The following is a 20,601-nucleotide window of genomic DNA, read 5'->3' on the forward strand; positions in this document are numbered from 1 at the left end:
CTGTATAAAAATGACTGGCAGGATATTTCTGGTGGTGTCACATCACCCAAAGTCTCATAAAGCTTTCAGGCTTTCACAGTGAGCAGCACCATCTGATGCCAGATAGATTCCTGGGACTGCTCTTCCTTTTTCTCGTCTAATTCAGAGACAAGTTAGGTATTGCTCAAAAGATGCCAATTTGCTCTATAATTAATTGCTTCTCTCCAGGCAGCTACAATTCACAGAAGACAAGGGCCTCATTCTTAACGATGTTGCACATTTTATCCTCTCAAATTGTTTAGCAAATCCCTTATTTTGTCATAAGTTTTTCATTTCCCCCCTGACATTTCACCCACTATATTATGGACATCATGTGAGGATTTAAATCCAAAAGCTATGCTGTGGTTCCAAAGCTTCAAATCGGCATTGAAAGATGTAGTTCAACTGTTCTTCTATAAATATGCAGCAATTACAAAGAAATAAGGGTCAATATAGACTCCCAGAGAGATCTGAATTAACCTGCACTCACTATATTTAACTAGAGACATGAAAGCTACTTAGTTTCAAGGAAGCATTTAAGTATTACAAATTCATGAATTTACAAACTCATGAATTATTGATGAAATAGAAACCTCTCTGGAATTTGAGCAATTTTTATTTGAACATACTCCCCGTATTTATGTACAGGCATCTTAACAGTGTTTTTCAATTTCAGTTTTGGGTTTTGGATATACAGAAGGAGGCTCTCATTTTTTAAGCATCTGGTGCATTTGCATTACAAGGATGGTTTGTGCCAGGGGTTGTGAGCTTGTTGTCACCAGAGACTAAAATTCAGCTCACAAATGTATCCTGCTTCCCTCTGTCCTTCCCGCTCTGCTGAAGAAGGTGGCATTTGGGAAACAGAGTCCCAGAGGTGTGCTGGCTTGGGATTCAGGCAGGTGGGACAGGCATCATTTGGGAAGGATTGTGTGGCTTATTGTCAGCATGGCTTTCCTCTGTTTTATTGTGAAAACACTTCTGTTACAATTTCCATCTACAGGATTGACTGAAGCAAATCAGGCAGCTCAGGAATTGCTGGTGCGATTGACAAAGTAGTAGGCCTAATTAGCAAATATCAGCAAACACTTAGAAATTTGCAAATGAAAAATTAGTCACTTTGCAGCACCTACTTAAAATATATAGTGTATTCAGCACTCTCAGAAAAGGAAGATACATCCTGTGACTGCAGTTCTTTTGCCAGTGGAATTTGGAAACAGATAAATGACTCTGAGATTAGCTCAGTTGGTTAGAGGATGGTGCTAGTAACACCAAGATTGTGGAGTTAATGCCTGTGTTGGCCATTTGAGGGTTGGACTTGATGATCCTTATGTGTCCCTTCTGTGAAAACCTGTTTCTTGTTAAATTATGAAAATAATTCTGGTTTTAGCCTCCTGCTCAAAAATCTCAGAGTCAGATTTGGAATGCCATATCCAGGGAGGTTTGGGGTCAAGATTTCCTCGGCTGAAATAACTTTATATGCAGCTGCAATTTCATACAGAGGACAGATGAATCACCCCTGCATCAGAGACATAGAATTTCACAGCTCAGTGACACAACAACAAGACCTGGACAAAAACAGGTGGCCCAAGAGGAAGTTATAGATCCTAGAAAGCAGTTATATTCAAGACCAACACACACTGATTGGTTCTGGTCCTCAGTCACCCTTCCTTGCTGATTTTCTGTAAAAAAGCTTTTTCTGAAGACCCTATTATCTCTTCTTCTTTTGTAGGAAGTGACCTAAAAGGAAAGTGAGAGGAGATAGAGATCGCCCATCCTTGGTTTGGTTTCAACTACATGAAATAATACAACTTTACCAGCTGTGATTTTCTACCATCTCTCTTCATCCCTGGTCATGTTATAACATTTCTTCCCAGATGCAATTTGGAGCTTTAGGCATTAAAATGCAAGACTCACCCTGTGTGTAACAATTTGAAGGTATCAGTCATATGGCCCAGATTTCTACTTTTGTCCTGTCAGGCCAAAGACAGACAGATTGTTTGATTTGTGATAAGTATCATAAGTGCCTCTGCAAAGCTACCATCATTGTCAATACAAGGGCACCACATGGAGAGATATCAGCTGGATTTCCCATCCCAGCCTGCTGTACACTCCCCAGCTTAATCTCTGAGTCCTGAAGAGTCTGCATATCTTCCCCTCTCTTCAGCTGGATACCATTCCATGGAGATTGTTTTCCATTATTTCTTCTTCATAGGATGGTTTCTCCACTGATTTTCTTTCTGTTCAACTTCACTGCATTCTTTTATTCAGGACTGATGTTTCCATCTTGTATTTTCACTGTTGAGTTTCTGAACTGTGTTTCTTTCCCAAGAGGGAAAGAAGCTGGGACAGATAGACCAGGACTGCCAGTCCAGGCAGTACTGGTTTGGCAACTTTTTCACACCTACAATCTTCATCATTTTATGAACCACATGACATCTCAGACTCTGCTAACCAGATTGAACATGACTGCTCAAAGCTGCAAGGACACTCAAGGCTACAAATGATTTGTGCACACCAAGGGAAGAAACTGCCTCTTCAATGCCAGAGCCAGTAGCACTGGGACATTTTTAATAAAAGTGCAGTGCTAGGCTGTAAAATCTAGTCCTAACATGGTTCCCAGCACAAAGTTCTGCCTACAAGTCCTGCCTGCTGTTTCTGGTCTTTTTCACTCTCCCTAACAAAACTCTTCTGAAGTGGAGGATATGGAGAGAAAAGCTGTAATAATACAACCTCACTGACTGTAGCAAAGGACTTCTTGTATTGCAACATAAAGACAAAAGGGAAAAATATTTTTTTTTTGTGTCTGGCTTCACATTATAATTGTAACTTGAGGCTTAGTAGGAGTCTTAGTGAATATTTGCTGTAAAATGTGAACAACTTCTACATTAATTAGAGACAACTCTCTCCCTTGTGTCTTTTCATCCTCACTGATGAATGGACTGGTAAAATTTCCCAATTTTCTCTTGCATTACATGTTTCAGCTGGCATGTGATATATTTCTGTCCCACTGGGGCAGCCTGAGCATTTAACAGCTTCCTAAACCATGAAGGAAGACCAAGGTTTCTTACCATTCCTTTTGTAGTCCCTCAGTCCACCCTTGCCTGACACTGGGAACAAAAGTGATGCTGTTCTGAGTCTATTGATACACACAACAAAAATTGAGGAACCACTTCCAAAATAAAAGGTAATGCTTTTGGAACATAACAGCAAAGTTGTTTTGACAGGACAATGAAGACACAGAAGATGTAAGAAGATGTGCTCTAAGGTGGGGAGCAGAACATTGATTTGGTGTCTCATTTCTGTGCCAAGAACTAGAACAGCAGTTTACCATTTCCATCCCATGACTACCTGACCACCTGCAGACCTCAGTGATCTCAGGACTGGCTCAGACTGTTTGCAGAGCTGTGCCAGCCATTCTGCAAAGCTGACAGCAGCTGCAGGGCACACATAGTGCAGTGGTGGCAGGCACAGGCGCTGACAGAATTATATTCCTATAATTATTTTATATTGTTTATAATTATATTACCTGAAAGGTGAGTCCTTAGTTGTCTCTGTTCTGTTCCAGGTTTCTCAATTATTTACTCTGCTTTTTGTATTATAAGAACTAAACAGGTTACAGGAAAGTGACCTGTTTTCATGTATTGATTAAGAAGAATGAATGGAAGAAGAAAACAAGGTGCATAACAAGAGTTACTTCTTGAAAACATGATGCCTGCTGGCCCATTCATTCTTTGGTCTAATGTTGCATAATTTAATCTTTTGTCCCTCATCACTTTGCAAGATGATTCTTGTGCTGTGTTTACAGAGGAAAACAAGACTGTATTGCATCACTCAGTCCAGAATGAAAAATTACCAAGCATTCAACATTTAAACCCTTCTTATTAAATGAAAATTTGAACTAAGTACTATTTATTCCATAATGTCTGTTTAATTTCTGTTTTTATCCTATGAAGAGGAATTCTGTAGTTCTGCTTATGATATCAAACGCTCTGATTTTTCATAATTAAGAGCTTTGTTTGTCAAATTGTTGATGTTTTCACATCACAGCTATGGAGAGAGCAGTGCTGTGTACACATGGAAGATGTTCACAGAGAATGCAACTGCAGCCTGTTGGTGTTTGTACAAGCTGCAGCTCTCAGCAAAACCTAGTGTTGTGTGTTGGGACATCATTGTACAACACACACTCATCCCAAAATTTCTTCTCTACCTGCATTGGGGAAATCTTTCATTCAAACAACAACCTCAGAACTATGAATCCATTTCCTGCTTGACTTAACACCATGGCCTTGTTAATCTGGTGTCTAGGATTATCCAATTTGCATGTGAAGCAGGAGACTTTTCATTCTGGGACCTGGATGAAAAGTTTTGCCCATGAAGTGAAAATGACCTTTCCACTAAAAAATAAAAAAAAACCCCACATATTTTTTAGTCTGTTACCACTCTATGATTAGGAGAAAGGCTTACATACTTTGCATGGTTCTTAGTTTTACAAGGAAGGAGGTGGTTGATGCCTTTCTGCTCTATGCTGTTATAAAGAGAAGTTGCTTAGCCTGATGTTTTTGTTTTAGCTTCTGCACATGGAACTCCTGAATTAACACTATTTCCCTACTGGTTTCTAATATAGAGAGAGTTGTATATATGTATAAAGATGAGCTGGTTACAGTCAGTGAACAGCACAGGATGTTCCTGTTGGTTTTCTTGAAATGTGGCAAAAGTCTGCCTAAAACTTTTAAGTGTCTAATTAAAGGAAATTACTGTTCCCTCCTGCTACTAGGGAAGTGGTGAAAAGTACAGTTGGTGACAGTCTCCCACGCATGTGTGACTGCCTTCAGAACTGTCCATAACAAAATCCTTACTTTCTGACAAAGTTTTGAAGAATGCTTAATCTCTTCTAGATTCTGTTCTGGCAACCACTCTTTCACAAAATTAAACAGCTTTGATCATTTTCTCCAACATCTCTTTGTGATTCTTGTCAGTGCTTATTGTTATGACAGCATTCTAAAACAGAAGTCAAAGCTGATCAATCTAATCCATCCCATATTTTTCATGTTAACAAAAACCAATCCTTTTTCCTTTTTGTATATCTCTTTCATGTAGTTTTGAAATATGTTGGTGCACAGATCTTTCATTGTTATGGAAGACACATCTGTGGTCCAATACCAAAATATTGGAGGAAAAATTAGAGGGCTGGGTGATCAGCAACCATATGAAGTTCAACAAGGTAAAATGCCAGATTATACACCTGGGATGGGGCAAGGCTGGATGTATGGACAGACTGGGGAAGGAGAGGCTTGAAAGCAGCACCAGGGAAAGGGAGCTGGGGGTCCTGGTCAGTGGCAAGTTGAACAGGAGCCAGCAGTGCCCTGGAGCCAGGAGGGACATCCCTGTCCTGGGGACATCAGGGACAGCATCACAGCCAGGCAAAGGGGGGATTGTCCTGCCCTGCTCTGGGCTGGGGGCAGTTCTGGGTGCCACAATATAAGAAAGACATTAAACTATAAGAAAGTGTCCCAAGGAAAGCAACAAAGATGGTGAAGGGCCTTGAGGGGAAGCCACATGAGGAGTGGGAAGGGCAGTGGTCACAGCACCATCCTGACAGATCCAGAAGTGTTTGGACAGTGCTCTCAGGAGCATGGTGTGACTCTTGGGGCTGGTGCTGAGCAGGGCCAGGAGCTGGACTCAATGATCCTTGTGGGTCACTTCCAACTTAGCTTACTCTAAGATTTTGTGATTTTTGAATAGCCAAAATTTACTAAATTTCTGCTTTTATAGCTATGACCCACTGAACAAGCTTTAAAGTTACTCATCCTTCACTGGAACATTAAAATTCTGATCCTGTACTTTATCTGATGAAAACTTCACATGATATGAATTTAATTTCCTTTGGTTAAAGTAATAATAATTTGGCTATAGATGCATTAGTTAAGCCTGCTAAGATGTTGATGTGGGAAACCTGTGCTTATTCCTTCATTGTGTTTAATTCCTTATACTATTATATGTTTGTGTTTCAGAGGGCTGATACATAACACTACTCTATTTTACATTTGAGAACTGAAAGATGTTCATAGGGGAGAAACATTATTTGTCCTTGAGATGATACACAAAGTTTTGTGTAAAAAAAGAAAGTCCAATCTGCTTTTACAGACTCCATGTTTGTATTATAAATAGTGCAGTGTTTTAATTTAGCATAAAAATTCACTTTTCACTTCTGCAATAGAGATTTCTGTTAAAAATTACTGATTACCTGAAACCACGGGTAGTAGTTTTTTACTGATTTTGACAGCAACGGTTGTCCTTGCCCAAACAGTTGTCCATGGAATAATACTGCCTCAATAAAGTTTTTGCTTCCAACTTCTTGTTCAGACCACAGAGTATCAGTACAAAAAGCTGAACTTAATGTATAGAGCCTTTAAGTTGGAGATGTTTCCTGAATTGCAGTTCCCACTCTCCAGTAAAAAAATCATTGTGTCCTTGATTGACTATACAAATATATTTGTTATGCTAAACTAGAACTGAAGTTTTATTTCTTGGAGATAACATTCTGAACTGATGGATGAATAGTGGTGCCACAGACATGGTATCACAGATATGTTGAACTTGCAGCAAAGATTTTCTGCTACAATTATTCTAACAATTTTGTCATAGCATTATTTTGTAATAAAATACCTTTTCATAGATACATTTCAAAAAAACACTTCATTCTTCTTTTCTTATTTTGCATTCCATCCTACATATTATCTGAGATAGGATAAACTTTATCATAAAATTTTAAATCAATTCTGTAATTATAATTTTAATGTTAAATTGTTGTATTTTGCAAAATTATTGCATTGTAAAATGTGTATGGAGATACTAAAATGTCATCATAGCTGTCCTGGAAAACACTCTGACTTTTCTTCTTCAATGGACTCCCTATCTCCTTGTTTTCTGTTTCTGTCATCTACTGTTATAACAATACTTTGAAGAGCTGGTTTATCTCTGATAATCATCACTCTGCATCACTTTTCAGGAAATTATTGTTTAATAAGCTTATCAGAAGGAGAAGTGTGAGGAAGTTTAATTAGTCAATTTACAACATACTGATATTTAGTGGTGCAGAAATCACAGATCAGAATTTTACCTTCACAAACCAGAATTTAAGGTGGATGGTACTGAAAAATATGATGCAGTTCTGTTCTGCTCTACATGGGAAAGACAATTTTTGTAAGAATTTTTTCCTTTCATTTTTTTAATTTTTCAATGCTCTTCCCTTTTTTCATTAGCTGATACACAAGTGAGTACTTGACTGAAACCTGGGCTATTTGAGCTGCTTCTGAAGTGGCTGGCACAGTTGTGCTACTTTGTGCATCATGAGTGATCAGAGACACTAACAGAGAATGGGCTGTCACAGGGGAGGAATTTGCTCAGTGATTGCCAGTTCTCTGGGTGTATTACACTAACTGCTGGCTTTTGCAGTCCTGTGTAAAGTGAACCCTAATTAATCCAGCCATGAAAGTCCTGCTTCATCTTCTGAACCTGGCTCATTATGAAAAATGTAAACAGCTCTCTCAAAGCACTCTGTGTGCATATTAATTTCTGCTCTAATGATGCTTATTGTCTGATTGACTCAGCTTTGTCTTATTTTTTACTGTAAATGCACTATTTCTAGTTTTTGTTCCATCTTCATCTGTAGCATTCTGATTGATTTTCCCAATAAGCTGCCTTTAAAGCAAACCTCCATTTTAGTGCTTCAACCAATTGGCATCTCTCTGGTGTTCTCCAAAATGCCTGCTTTAGTAGTACTGGCATGGCATGATCCTCCCATGGGCATGCAGCACAGCAAGGATGTGGCTGCAGCTCCCAGGGCTGGGAACCAACAGCCTCAGGGAAGACTCAAAGAGCAATTTACTTCTTCATTGCTATATATTCTTAGATTAAGTCATTTTTCTAATAGAAATCATATCTGGGAAGCAACTTCAATGGAATCAATACCAAATTGTCCTTGGTGCCTCCAAACTCCTTGAGGATGTAGAAGCCATGTCACTAGAAGAATTAAAGCCCCTTAGAAAAGGTGGGGACTTTTTCCCCTTTTGCCTGTGAAGGGCTGAGAACACAAGGTATTTATCAGTGCAAATCAGGACACCCATCTTTTGACACACATTTGGTGTATCTCCTTTTTACCCCATGAAGTAGGTCCATTCTACTGCACAGTCATGCAAGAAGCAATTTATGAATGGAAGGCATGGCGACAGGTACATCCTCTATTTCCAAAGGAATAGGTCCAATGTTTTGACTAATTTATTCTGTGATTATTCAGAGAAAAAAAAAATTAAGAGAAAGCTCAAGGATGCTGAAGAAAATAAAATTCAGGTGGGAGAAGGGAGGAGGAAGCACTAGGGAATGCAGCCCCCAGCTCCAGCATGAGCACTTGCCATGGCTTTCATTTCGAGCCCATCCACTTGCCTTTTTCACTTTCAAGGATGGAAGCCACTTTCATCTTCCTTCTCTCTTACCCATCTTTTCTAGAGCTTGTTTGTTCCAAAACTATGAAGGATCTTGATTCAGAGTGTTGCCAAGTACATGCTGCATTATGGATCATTTTGATCTTCATTTAGCTGTACCTCATTAGAGAAACATGTTTTGTTTAAGTAGTGATGAGGTTATTCATAAGTAATTCAGTGCCACTTAGAGAAAAATCAATTGTAGCAGCATTAAATTTTCATTAAACATGTTAAATACAACCTGACAGTCAGATGGTCTCCAGTCTTATGTGTTTTACTACATTACTGTAAGTAACAGACTGAATGCAGGATTAGGTGGTAAAGAATACTTTGCATGCTTCAAGATAAAGGATAAATTGGGGTGTTTTTCCATTAGCATTCACTCTGTAGGGATCCTCAATTACTTACAGGGCCATCTGCACTTCTAGAGATGCTGTGAGTTTGAAGTGAGTCGTGTGTGCAAGATGAGCAGATTGGAGCTGTCTGAGCAAAGAAAAATCAGACACACTGGTTTTTGTGGGAATATGACACATTTTGTAGCTCCTGTAGGCCTGGGAACATCACACACTGCAACTTCTTGCACTTCATTCTCTGTAATCCTCACCTTTTTCTGATGATTTTGACATGACTTCCATGTCTTCCTGTCCCATAACATCGATCTCATCCCCCTCAGCACATAAATTTCTATTTGTTCTATCCCAAAGCTCTTTTTCATTTCACACCAGTGTTTTACCTCCCCTACTGCTCTCTCTGTTAACATACCAGTCTATCTAGTGCACAGTCCATACTTCCCCCACAGCAGTTCCACAGCTCACAGTCCTGTGGGAGAGCCATCCCTAGCCCACATTTACCTGCACCCTGATCCCTCTCCTGCAGTCTGACTGCTCCCTGTCTTGCTCTCCTCCCAGCCCCTTCCTCCCTCCCATGCAAGTGCCTGTTCTTCCCCTTTCCTTTTTCCACTCCTGCCTGAATTCCAGGCTTTTCCTCCCCACTTCCCTCCCCAATCCTTTTCTTTGCTGCTTTTGGTCTCCAGCTTAACCAAGTCTTTTACTTTTGCCAAAGAGCAAGCTGCAGGTAATCCCATCTGCTAGGAAGAAATGATGAAGCTGCTGCTGGTTGCACATCCCTTGGCTGCAGCAAGGGTAAAACAAGTGAAACTTGTCCCCAGACTATTCCTTAGAAGGCTGTGGCAAAGTCACACCAAGAGAGTCTTTCAAACAGAGCTTTATGGATGGAGCACCACCTTCATTCTGATTGTGCTGGCTGATGATGACATTCTGAGAATGTCACAGCTGGCCTTCCCAAGTTTAGCATGTTACAAGAGCACAGTGTGATCCTATTAATTCGAGTGCAAGGTTTACCTCAGCTCTTTCTGGTGATGTTTCATTTCTGTTTATCTATCACAGCTAACTGACTGCTGCTGAGAATGGGATGTGCATTTGTGACACGTCTTTCTCTGGTTCCTCTGATAAGTCAGTGTGTGGCAGTCAGCTGGGCACTGGTATGAGAAGAACCTGAATTTTACTTTACAGTTGCTGCCTGTCTCTTTTGTTCTGATACATCTGTCTAAGCATAGAAAATTATACTGCAGAAGTACAGGAAATCTGATTAGATATATGACTGCTTTTTCTGGTGTCACAGATAACTACAGCAATGCAGCTATACCATAAGATAGCATTTTACCTGTTCCAGCTTTTGGAAGACATTAGCTGCTGCTCTTCAGAACAATTCTATGCTGAAGTTTGCTTTTGAATTCTATAGCAGAGAAAGCAAATGCATACTGCTTTGCTGTCAATATCTTGAGAGACTTGTCTGTCTGGATAGTGTCTGGAAAAAATATTTGATCTTGATCTTGTTCCATGAAAATTAAAGAGAAAATCCTAATGTTATACAAAAGACCTCCACTGGCTTGTGTAGAGATGGGCTGTGGTAAATGCCTCTCTTTGCTTCACAATTCTATGTATTTAACACCACTACCACTTTAAAATAAAGAATGCAAAATGAAAAAACAGGTTGGATTCACAGACAAATCATCTTCAATTAACTTTGGAATATAAAAAGCTGCAGTTCAAGTGTAACAACAATGCAATAAAAGATGTTGATCATTATATTTTCCAACGTTTCACCTATAAAAATATGAAAGTAATTTTCATAGGAATGGTCTTTTGCACTGATACTTAAAACTTTTATGGAACAAAAAAAATTTTATTTGTATGTGAATACTGGCATACTATCAAGATAAGTGGTCTGAGAATTCAAACTAGATTATTGTCCTCATGATGGTGTTTACATCTACCTACCAGGCTGTTTCTCTTTGAGAAATTTTGAGTCCTGGTGAATTATTATATGCATTTTCCTATATGTTTCTAAGGTATTCCAAGGGTTCCTAAGAATTAAATGTTTCCACTGAGTAACAAATCTTTGTTTTCCAGAGGATCACTGCAAGTTAACAGCTAAAACCTGAGTGTTGAGCATTTTATTTAAAAACCCTTTTCCCAATGATTTCCCAGGGATGAGGAATATTGTGGACTCATGACCTTTCTCTACTAAACACACTCTCAGCTGACCACTTGAGTAACACTTTTAATACACTATTGCTAAGAATGATTGCTTTTACACATTAAAAATTACTATTTTATGCAGTTACTAGTTTGAATAGATTTTTCAATTAAATATGCTACTTTGACTCCTTCCAGCCTGTTTTAATGCTGACCTCCCTGGAGAGTTTCCAAATAGTTATATGACTGGCAATTTAGGAAAGCAACAGAATTTCTGACATTCTAGAGGCAAGGAAGATGTCCCAGCAAGTTCAATCATTATTATTTCAAATAATGTTGCCAACTTTTGATGGATGACATTTCAGAGCATGGGATCATGTCACTTTAATTTGTTTTTAAGGATAAAAGAAAGGTGGGCTTGGTTTTCGTCCCCTCTGTGTTGTTGTTTAACAAGTGAGCTTCTGGTCACATGCCCTAGTTTTCATCATATTTCTCTTTGCCTTGGTTAAGTGATGCATAGATAAAAAGATGATTTCTTGCTTGTATCCAGAAAAATTACTTAGTGCATGCAGAGAAGAACATCTCATGACAGAGAACAGTGCTCTTCAGTGCCCTCCAACCAGCAGAGCCTTTGTAAGGGTGTCCCTTTGTCTGCCACAATCTAGATACGTGCATTAGTTTACAATAAACTCTTATGAATATTTTCTTTTTCAATGTGGTTGAAAAATTTTTACAAGACTCCTAATTAAGAAAATATTTTCTTAAATTTCTATGGGCAGTGAGTAAAAACTGGGTGAAGGTTGTGAGATCTGGCTTACTGTGGATAATTTACTATTCCTTTCCAAAGGTACACAAAAACTTTGCATGTTTTGTAACGTCACAGAGGCTGTTTTGAAAATAAGATTGTTGGGGTTTTTTTTGCTAAGACTAGACAGGCATGAAGAGGGGCATTTGAGGCTGCTGCACCAGGTGAAATAACTTCATTAGGGCTGACAAAGCCAAACAACAGAACAGCTGAATACAGAGCACAAGAATATACAAAATATGCTGGAGCAAATAACATCAAATAACAGTATAGCAACATTTATTCCGATTTATTTATAATTTGAGTATATCCTAACCCACAAAATTGTACATCATACCTAGATATTTTGAACTAAGCCTCTTGGCAATAGCTCTAACCTAAGTACAATTGGAATGGGATTTTATTTTCTGCTTGCTAAATTCTGAACCATTTCAAGCTTTAGAGTGAGAGATATGTTCAAAATAATATCTATGGTATAATTTCTCTGTTACCTTTGGTTTATATTTACCACATAATGCTCAGGACAAACTCACAAATCCTTGGAAATGCATGGATGTGGGAGCTTGATGCTAATCCTTCATGTTAAAGACCACTCTTAAAGAAAACAAATTAATATCACCAGGCTCATATTTGTATGTAGTGAGGGTGAGGATGTTTACCAGCTTGTGTGGAGCCTGGTTGCAAGATTTTGCTCCAAACTAACAGTGCAGGCACAATGGAGCTCCATATGAACATTATCAATAAGTATCTCAGGATAGCAGAGGATTTGAATTCAGTCTACTACTTTGTATTTCCCTGTCATGTGGATTTATAATTCATCTTTACCATATGTTTCAGTCAGATCCATGCAAAGGCTTAGATTTAATTTTTATATTAAATTGCTATAAATTCCTATGGAAAAAAAGTAGACTAAGCTTTAGAGAGGGGATCTGTATTTAAGAGTTAGAAACTTCTTACAATGGTCATTTAAAAATTTGATACCCTTAATTTAAAAATTCATTGTAGAAGTTAAACTTAAGACTTGCTCTAATATAGGAAAGTGCAAGAATGTTTTGTTCTTATTATATGCATTATGAATTATTATGAGTAGTGAAGAATATATCTGTCATGTCAGATCTCACACTTGCAACACTTTGTATTTTATCATACATTTATGTAGATTTATGAGACTTTTTTTCATGTCACACTTTTGTGAAGTCCTAAATGCTTTGGAATTTAAGTTCCAGTGCTCCAAGAATGCCTTTGTAATCTTCAGAGATTTCCAAATTACAATATGAAAAGTTGGAGGGTGGAATAAAAGTGGTTTTGGGGTCTTCTAATCCCACTTACTTTCCTTTTATTATATTGTTCTCCTTAAGTATTGATTTCATTTTGCATTTGAAGATATGTGAAAATGAGGTTGACTTCTTGGGATGAGAAATCAACAGGGTATTTTTGTGATTCTTTTTATTCTAACCATGAAAGATGGAGGGCTGGATCTGGACCCTTTAGACTTTCAAATCAATCTCTTTCACTGCCAAGAAAACTGCCTTTACTGTTTATTCTCACCTGTCCTATTGAAGAAAAGATGCTGTGGAAAATTCAGGAAGGACCCTTAAGAGGAAAGGAAATCTACATCCCAGCAGACAAAGTTCTGAGGGAGTTATGGACTTGATTTTTTGTGTCCAGCACTATTTTCTCTTTGGTAAAAACCTCTGTCCTTTGAATAGATGGTGTAACTCAATCTTTGGAGTACTTATATCTCCTCTCTTTTGCTGAAGAATCTTATTAGTAGGTCTGACAAAAAACGTAGATGTTGAGGGAACTTTGAGATCAAGAGGGCAGATGTAGTTATATCACCTGATCTATGTCACACTGCTCCTGAATATTTGGGTGTTTGGGAGATGGGGTTTATTTTTTCCTATATATCAGTTCCTGTTTAGAAGCTCAAACTAAACAGAAACTGGAAGCCAGAAGAAAATATTTTTGAGGAGTCAAACATGTCAAAACAATATTTTTCTTAATTGCATTAAAACATAAAATGTAATTACTGCAAATTTCCCAGCTTACCTTATTTGCCCCTCAATTTCCTTGCATTCAAAAGCGCTGTTCTGACATTACAGGCTGGCTTTAATGCACAAAAATCCTTCTAATAAATTTCAGTCTTGTTTCAGATATTGCTACTGTGCTGGAACTGCTCTTGAGAGAGTTTGTAATGGGGATCTGTTGCTTCAAGCTAACTGAGAAGCTCCTTCTTTCATTGTCTTGATTTATCAGCAGCCTTTGATGCTGTTGATGATGGGGCCCTATTACATTGCCTTCAGCACCTCCTGGGTTTTCCAGGCTCCACACTCCCTGTTTCACATCTTATTTAATGGAGCCCTGTCTCTCCAGTTATATACTGCAGTTCTCTTGTCATACTGATGCCTTAAGCTGGGTTGTGCAATTGGATTTTGATGGTGCAATTTGCCATGACAGCACGGCAGTACAGTAAAATTCTCACTTCTGTTTGTTAATTTTTTATATATAACACACACCAGGTGTGCAAGAGCGATAATCATTTGAGAAATTATGCAGCTGCTTGTTTATGGATCTGTATGATAATGGGACCTGTAACAATACTTGACACTTCCATGTAACTGACTCAGGTTCTAAGACCATATGGTGTTAAACTTGCAGGTCTTGTGTTGATAAAAAGCTATTTTTAAACAATTTTAAAAGGTTGACTATATTGCTACATGGGATTTTTTTCCTTCTCATTACCATGCCTTGAAAGAAAGGTGTTCTTCCTGTTAACAAGCAGTGTCTCTTACATACAGACTTTCCTATTTGCATCATTCATTGATTTTAATGTGGAGCCAGTAACTTGGCAATGGAGCTTGGACATCAGAAAGGTAAATGGGGAAAATATCACAAGGTGGAAGTTTGCTCTCTGTCCCTGCTTCTTACATTCATGGGCCAGAGTCACCTTTCTTTCTATTCTGGATTTCCTGCCATTCATCCATTTCATGTTGTCCTGTGCAACAGGGCAGATACACCTCCTCTCTGCTGCAGGGCTTTTTCCAAAATGACCAAAAATTATATTGGGACTCCTCCTCAGGCTTGATATGGAAGTTTCTCTGGTGTTTCTCCGAAACTTTCTTCCAAAGATTCTCCGGAAGTTTCTCTGTGTGAAGAACAGCCTCCATTTGTATTTCCAGCTTCAGACCCTCTTTATATATATTTTTTTTTTTTTTCATATAAAGTCTAATCTCTAACTTAATGGGGTATTATGTCCAGGCAGCAAGATGCCTACTTGCAATGACATGATAAAATTTCCTGCTGCATGATTTTCTGATGTATTCCTACAATTTTTTTTGCTAGTTTAAAAGCCAGTGCTTGTGGCTGTGGAGAGCAGTTTCAGTGGACCAACAGGCATTCCTGCACTGCTAAATAAAAGTGCCAGCTAACAAGCCTGAGCTCTGCATCCCAGACCACTTACTGCCTAAGTGTTAACATTTCTGAGCAGGAGCTGGCTGTCCACCCTAAGCAGCTGCACGAGCACAGGGTTTTGGGCTCTGAAGGGATGGACAGGGGCAGGAGCTGCAGACCCAGTGCCAGCCAGCCCCAGGGCCAGTGCACAGCTATCATTTATGCTTTGTTCGTTTTAGACACAACTAATGAAGCTGCTTCTTACTGGGAAAAAGCCTGAGGGCACAGCTGGTAGCTGCTACCAGAGAAAGCCAAAGGCAGTTTAGGGTTAATAACTGGAAACTTGCTGAGTCAGACCCATTAATGGGTCTCTGTTAGAAAAGGAAAACGAGCAGATTAGGGTGTATTTCTGCAGCACTGGCAATTGTATTTGGTTTTCTCTGAGCTGGAGAAGGTGTAAACAAATGACACAAACCAGCCTCCCCTGTAGTGACCTTTGCATCCCTGTGGGCAGAGCTCCCACCCCGGCTCCTCACCTTCAGCTGGCCTGACTAATCAACTGCTTAGCTTATTGCAAATCAGCCCAGATTCCTGTTTCTTTGGGATCCTTCTTATATCAGCCTGACCTTCAGCATGCTAGGACATTATCAACATCAGGGGTTTTTTTGTATTAGAGATGCACTTGCAGGATAAAATTCAGTGAGATTTGTTAAGGTATGTAGCTCCAATGTTTTGGTTCAGCCTCATTTCTGCTGCATTATACTTTGCACTTTCCATTAGGAGAAGTGTAATTTAAAAATGTGGGAAGAAGCCCCTTTTTGAAAGCACTTGCTATCATCTTTGCATGGCCTTCACTTCCAAATGTGGCAAAGTAAGGCAATGTGGAATCCATTCATTAAATGACACATTAAGCAGCCAATGCCTTTTTTCTATATTGCCTGCAATAAAATATATTCAAAGCACTTCATATTTCATTAAAATTATCAGTGAAATGATTTTCATCTAATGTTATTTCTGCTTTTAATAAAAAGGCCCTGCAAAATGAATAACTGAACATTTTTCCTTCCTTTCTTTCTCTTTTTACAATTATGATATTGAAAATATCCCACAAGTGAGGGAATGACCCATAAATTGAGTTATGAAGGTCATATTCTATGAAGAGCAGATATTTTCCATATATCTTTAAAGGCATAATCATGGGATATAAGCTGGTTTAGTTCACAGTGAGTCTCTAACTGTGCTCTGAACATGATATGACTGTTTACAGTAGAGCATGCTGACTTTGAAGTGTGTGTTTCAAATACCTGTATGTACTCTGTTGTTGCTCTTTTTGCATGCACTGTGACCACTTAACATTGTAACAATAGGTTTTGCCAAAATTGTCAAGTTTAAAGCAGTCTTGAAAGCTTTTTCTGAAAGTCAGAGCTGTGACAATTAGATTATTTCACTGTGATGCTGTTCATTGTTTACTGATTAGAAACTTTGAAATCAGAGAAATTATTAAATCTGAAATGGTCATATAGGAAAAAAAAGACTTCACAGACAGAATAATTATATTTCTTTTGATCTTAGGCTTATTGTGAATATAGATAAATGTAAGCTTTGCTGCAGGTATCTCAGATGGGTGTCAGATACCCTGGAAAGCTTGAAAGTGGGAGTATATCTCACCCAGGAGTTACAAAGAATAACAAATCTAGGGGGTTAGTGGAAATAATCTGTATTTTTAGAAACAATGATAATTCATAGAACTGTGTTTAAAATAACCATCCAATAAATAAGAACAATGGTTTCCATTTAAGCAGTTAAGTGATATTTTTACAGTTACAGAAGAGGTACTTTAGAAGTTCTTTAGCTTTTAATAAGGCAGCTAGTTGTCATTCTCTCTAATTTTGAATGTTAGTGTAATAAGAACAGGTCATATCATAGAAAGGAAGTTATGAGAAACTGTTTGCCCTGAAGCAGATCAACAAGGATTAATATAAAGCACACAGGTTTATCACATAATAATGTGCTATTTTTTAACAGCTTTAATATGATCTGTAATTATTAGTATCCCATCTGCAGAATTAGGAAAGAATACTCAGATAAAGACAGAAAAGAAATTAAAGTTGGGTCAAGGAATTAAAAAGAAGAAGCAAAGAACAGGCAATTATTTCTTTGCACTACAATTTGGAAAGTCACAGCTATATTCCATGCCAGACTCCTGTGAGGAAAAGCAGACAGTGAAGTACAAAGCTGAAGCAGTACAGAGGAATTCATGCACTGGAGAAAATCGTACAATGAGATAAATTATTTGTCGACTTCTTCTTTTAATGACCAGAAACTAAATCTTCTGTGTTGAATGGTCTTCCTGAGCTAAAAGATGATCTTCTCCATGTGTGAGGATTTAGAACAGCAGCACTCCAGGGTGAGTGAGGCTGATGAGCCCCACACTTTAGCTGCCTGGTTTGTTCTGTTTGAATGCTGTTTATCAGATTTTTTGCAGGCCACCTTAATTCCCTTCTCTTAGATCAGCCTGCTTAGCTCCTGCCCCTCACATGGAGCAGGTGTCCCCTTAGAGATACCAGGGCTCCAGCCTCATCAGTGCCCTGCCGAGACCTTTATCAGCTGCAGGCAGAGAGATTTCTGATTGGATTAAAGATTGATTCTACACTAATCACAACATCTAGACAGGCAAACAGGCAGCTTGAGGTCAATGGAATCTTGTAATCAGTGCTGGGATAATAACATGCATGCAGCTGGGATTATTGAACAGCAGGTTTCAACACACAACCTCCATACTCAGAAAAAAAGACCATTTACATCCTAGACATCTTAGAGAAGAAATATAGATAGTTTTGCCAGCAGGAACATTAGTTAAAAGTATTTTCCAAACCATTAAACCTGCTATTCTAATAGTGTAAGTACCTTCATTTCCAAAAGCTATCTGTAAAGGTCTTTGTAAAAGGTCCACAAAAATAGCAGCAGCCCACTGGCTGCACGTTTCCAACAGCCTCAGAGGTGTTCAAAATTTGCCAGTTCCCAGCTATATCAGCCAAACATTACAATGAAGTTTTACTTACCTTGGATCAACTCATCTTCACTTTTGAGGGCAGCAAACCTCCTTGAGGTGAATTCACCCCTGACACCTCAGCTGGGTGTGGAATGCTTGAGTGTACAGGTGAGATAAACAGAACTCAGAGCAAATCATCTCTGGGGTTGATTTAAGCAAACATGTGTTCATATGCCTCTGAAAAAGAAATCACCACACACATAAACACATCCCTCCAGAAAATAGATGGTTCTGCAGCTGACAAAGTGTGCTGGCAGCTCACTGCTTGAGCATGGGGAGCAGTGATGGATGGGTAGCCACTGGAATTGTCATTTTATGCCATTAAAATCAGAGGTCTAAGCATGTTTTGACACTACTGACTGCTACTTTTCACACAGAAAAGTTGGAGGATAAAGGGTTCCTTGCATTTTGAAGGGGGCAGGGGTGAGAAGGAAAGAACCACTTACTTTTGCTCCTGACTGGATTTTTCACAGAACAGGTATTCAACAAATATGAGAATTAGGAGACACTTTTGGCAGAGTCTGCTCTGCTCACACATAAATGCACTGGTAAACAAAACCAAACCAAACACTTTCTTCCCACCCACCCACCCACCCACTCAAAGATAAGAAAATTTACACCTTCTTTAGAGATTCTGGCATCATTAACCAACGCATAGTTTCAAACATGTGAGGTGGTTTAGGATTTTGTCAGTAACCCCTAACAGGGACATGGGTGGCATTTCTAGAGCAGGCTTTTTTCTTTCAAATGCTGTATGTTAAACAGAGCCATGCTCTAAATTGTGTGTTTAAAAACACCAGCTAGAACTGTAAAGATTTGCCTCTATTTCAAAACCAAACAGAACTGCATGTTGAAAAATTTATAACAATCCATAGCATAGCTTTTTCTTACCTGCATATTTAGGAGTATGATTTTTCAAGACATTGAACAAGAATAAGTTTGGATGGGAGGCTGTGCAGCCACACCAAGTATTGCTGTAGTACAGTGGGATAGCAAATGTGTGAGAACATTCACACGTTCAGTGAGGAGTGGTAAAATATATTTCAGCATTTTCTTTAATGTGTAAACACGTGCAGATAATGATTATCTTGTGCTCTCAGTTTGCAAGTTATAATTACAATACCTGATGAAAGGCAGCAGTGAATAGAATCCTAATCACAGAGGGTGGCTGCTACCTAGCAGAAATTCAAGCAATTTTTATTTAATTTTTTAAATTGAGCATTTTCTTACAAATTTACAGTACAGATAAAATTCAGAGCTAAGGGATACTCTATTTTCAGTTTTTCATTGTGGAAGAGAAAGCTTTTTAAAATTTGTCAAAAACCTTTAACATTTATGTTAAACTAAAGAACCATTGATTTTTTTATTTTATTTTACTATTCTTTTACTAGCCAGTAAATTATTCTAAAATTAAAGAAAAAAGAAAGCAACAAAGCAAAACAAAGCAAAGCAAGAAACAAACACCAATCCATCCTGTAGGCTTAAGTAATTATTTTGAGTAAAAATTGTGGACTTCAGGCTTAACAGTAGGTTTTGTTGCAATCAGGAAGACTGAATGCAGTGCCACCATAAATGTATCAATTAAAGACTCAGGATTTTACTTTTTCTAGGTAGTGACAGATGAATTAGCCAAAATTTCCAAAACTTAAAAATCTTAACAGTTCTAGGAGTTAGTATCTACATGTAAACTGTCTATGAAATTTTCCATTTTCTCTTCACCTAGATCATTAATAAACAACTACAAACTAACACCCTCTTTGCTGTGCAGAAAAACTTCTGAAGTAGAATACTTTGCATTTTATTTTACCAGGTGGAACCTTCTTTCCACTATATCAATGAACAAGTGGCAACCTTGGATAAGAAGAGTTGATCCATCACCTGTTCCTGGGAGTGGACTGTGGCTTGGTGTTATCAAATCCAGCTTCATGAACTTGATGATTGAATGACATAGTTGTTCTAACTGTAACCAACAGTACTTCTGTATTTTTTCTATGACTGTGAGAAACCTGTAGTTTTTATAATGTCTGTCCATTGGGAGGGCAAGATTTAGATCAGTCCTTCCTTCCTTCCTTCCTTCCTTCCTTCCTTCCTTCCTTCCTTCCTTCCTTCCTTCCTTCCTTCCTTCCTTCCTTCCTTCCTTCCTTCCTTCCTTCCTTCCTTCCTCCCTCCCTCCCTTCCTCCCTTCCTCCCTTCCTCCCTTCCTTCCTCTTTCTGTGCTCACTGCAGGAGGGTTGGATTAGACAACCTTTAAGGATTCCTTCTTACCCTGAACTTTCAATGATTCCTTCCAAAATGGAAGACTGTCCCTCTGAAATGCAAAATTTCTTTCATCAGCTCCCTGTAAGGAGATCTGCAAGG

Source organism: Oenanthe melanoleuca, chromosome 2, assembly GCF_029582105.1.
Source record: "Oenanthe melanoleuca isolate GR-GAL-2019-014 chromosome 2, OMel1.0, whole genome shotgun sequence".
NCBI lineage: Eukaryota > Metazoa > Chordata > Aves > Passeriformes > Muscicapidae > Oenanthe > Oenanthe melanoleuca.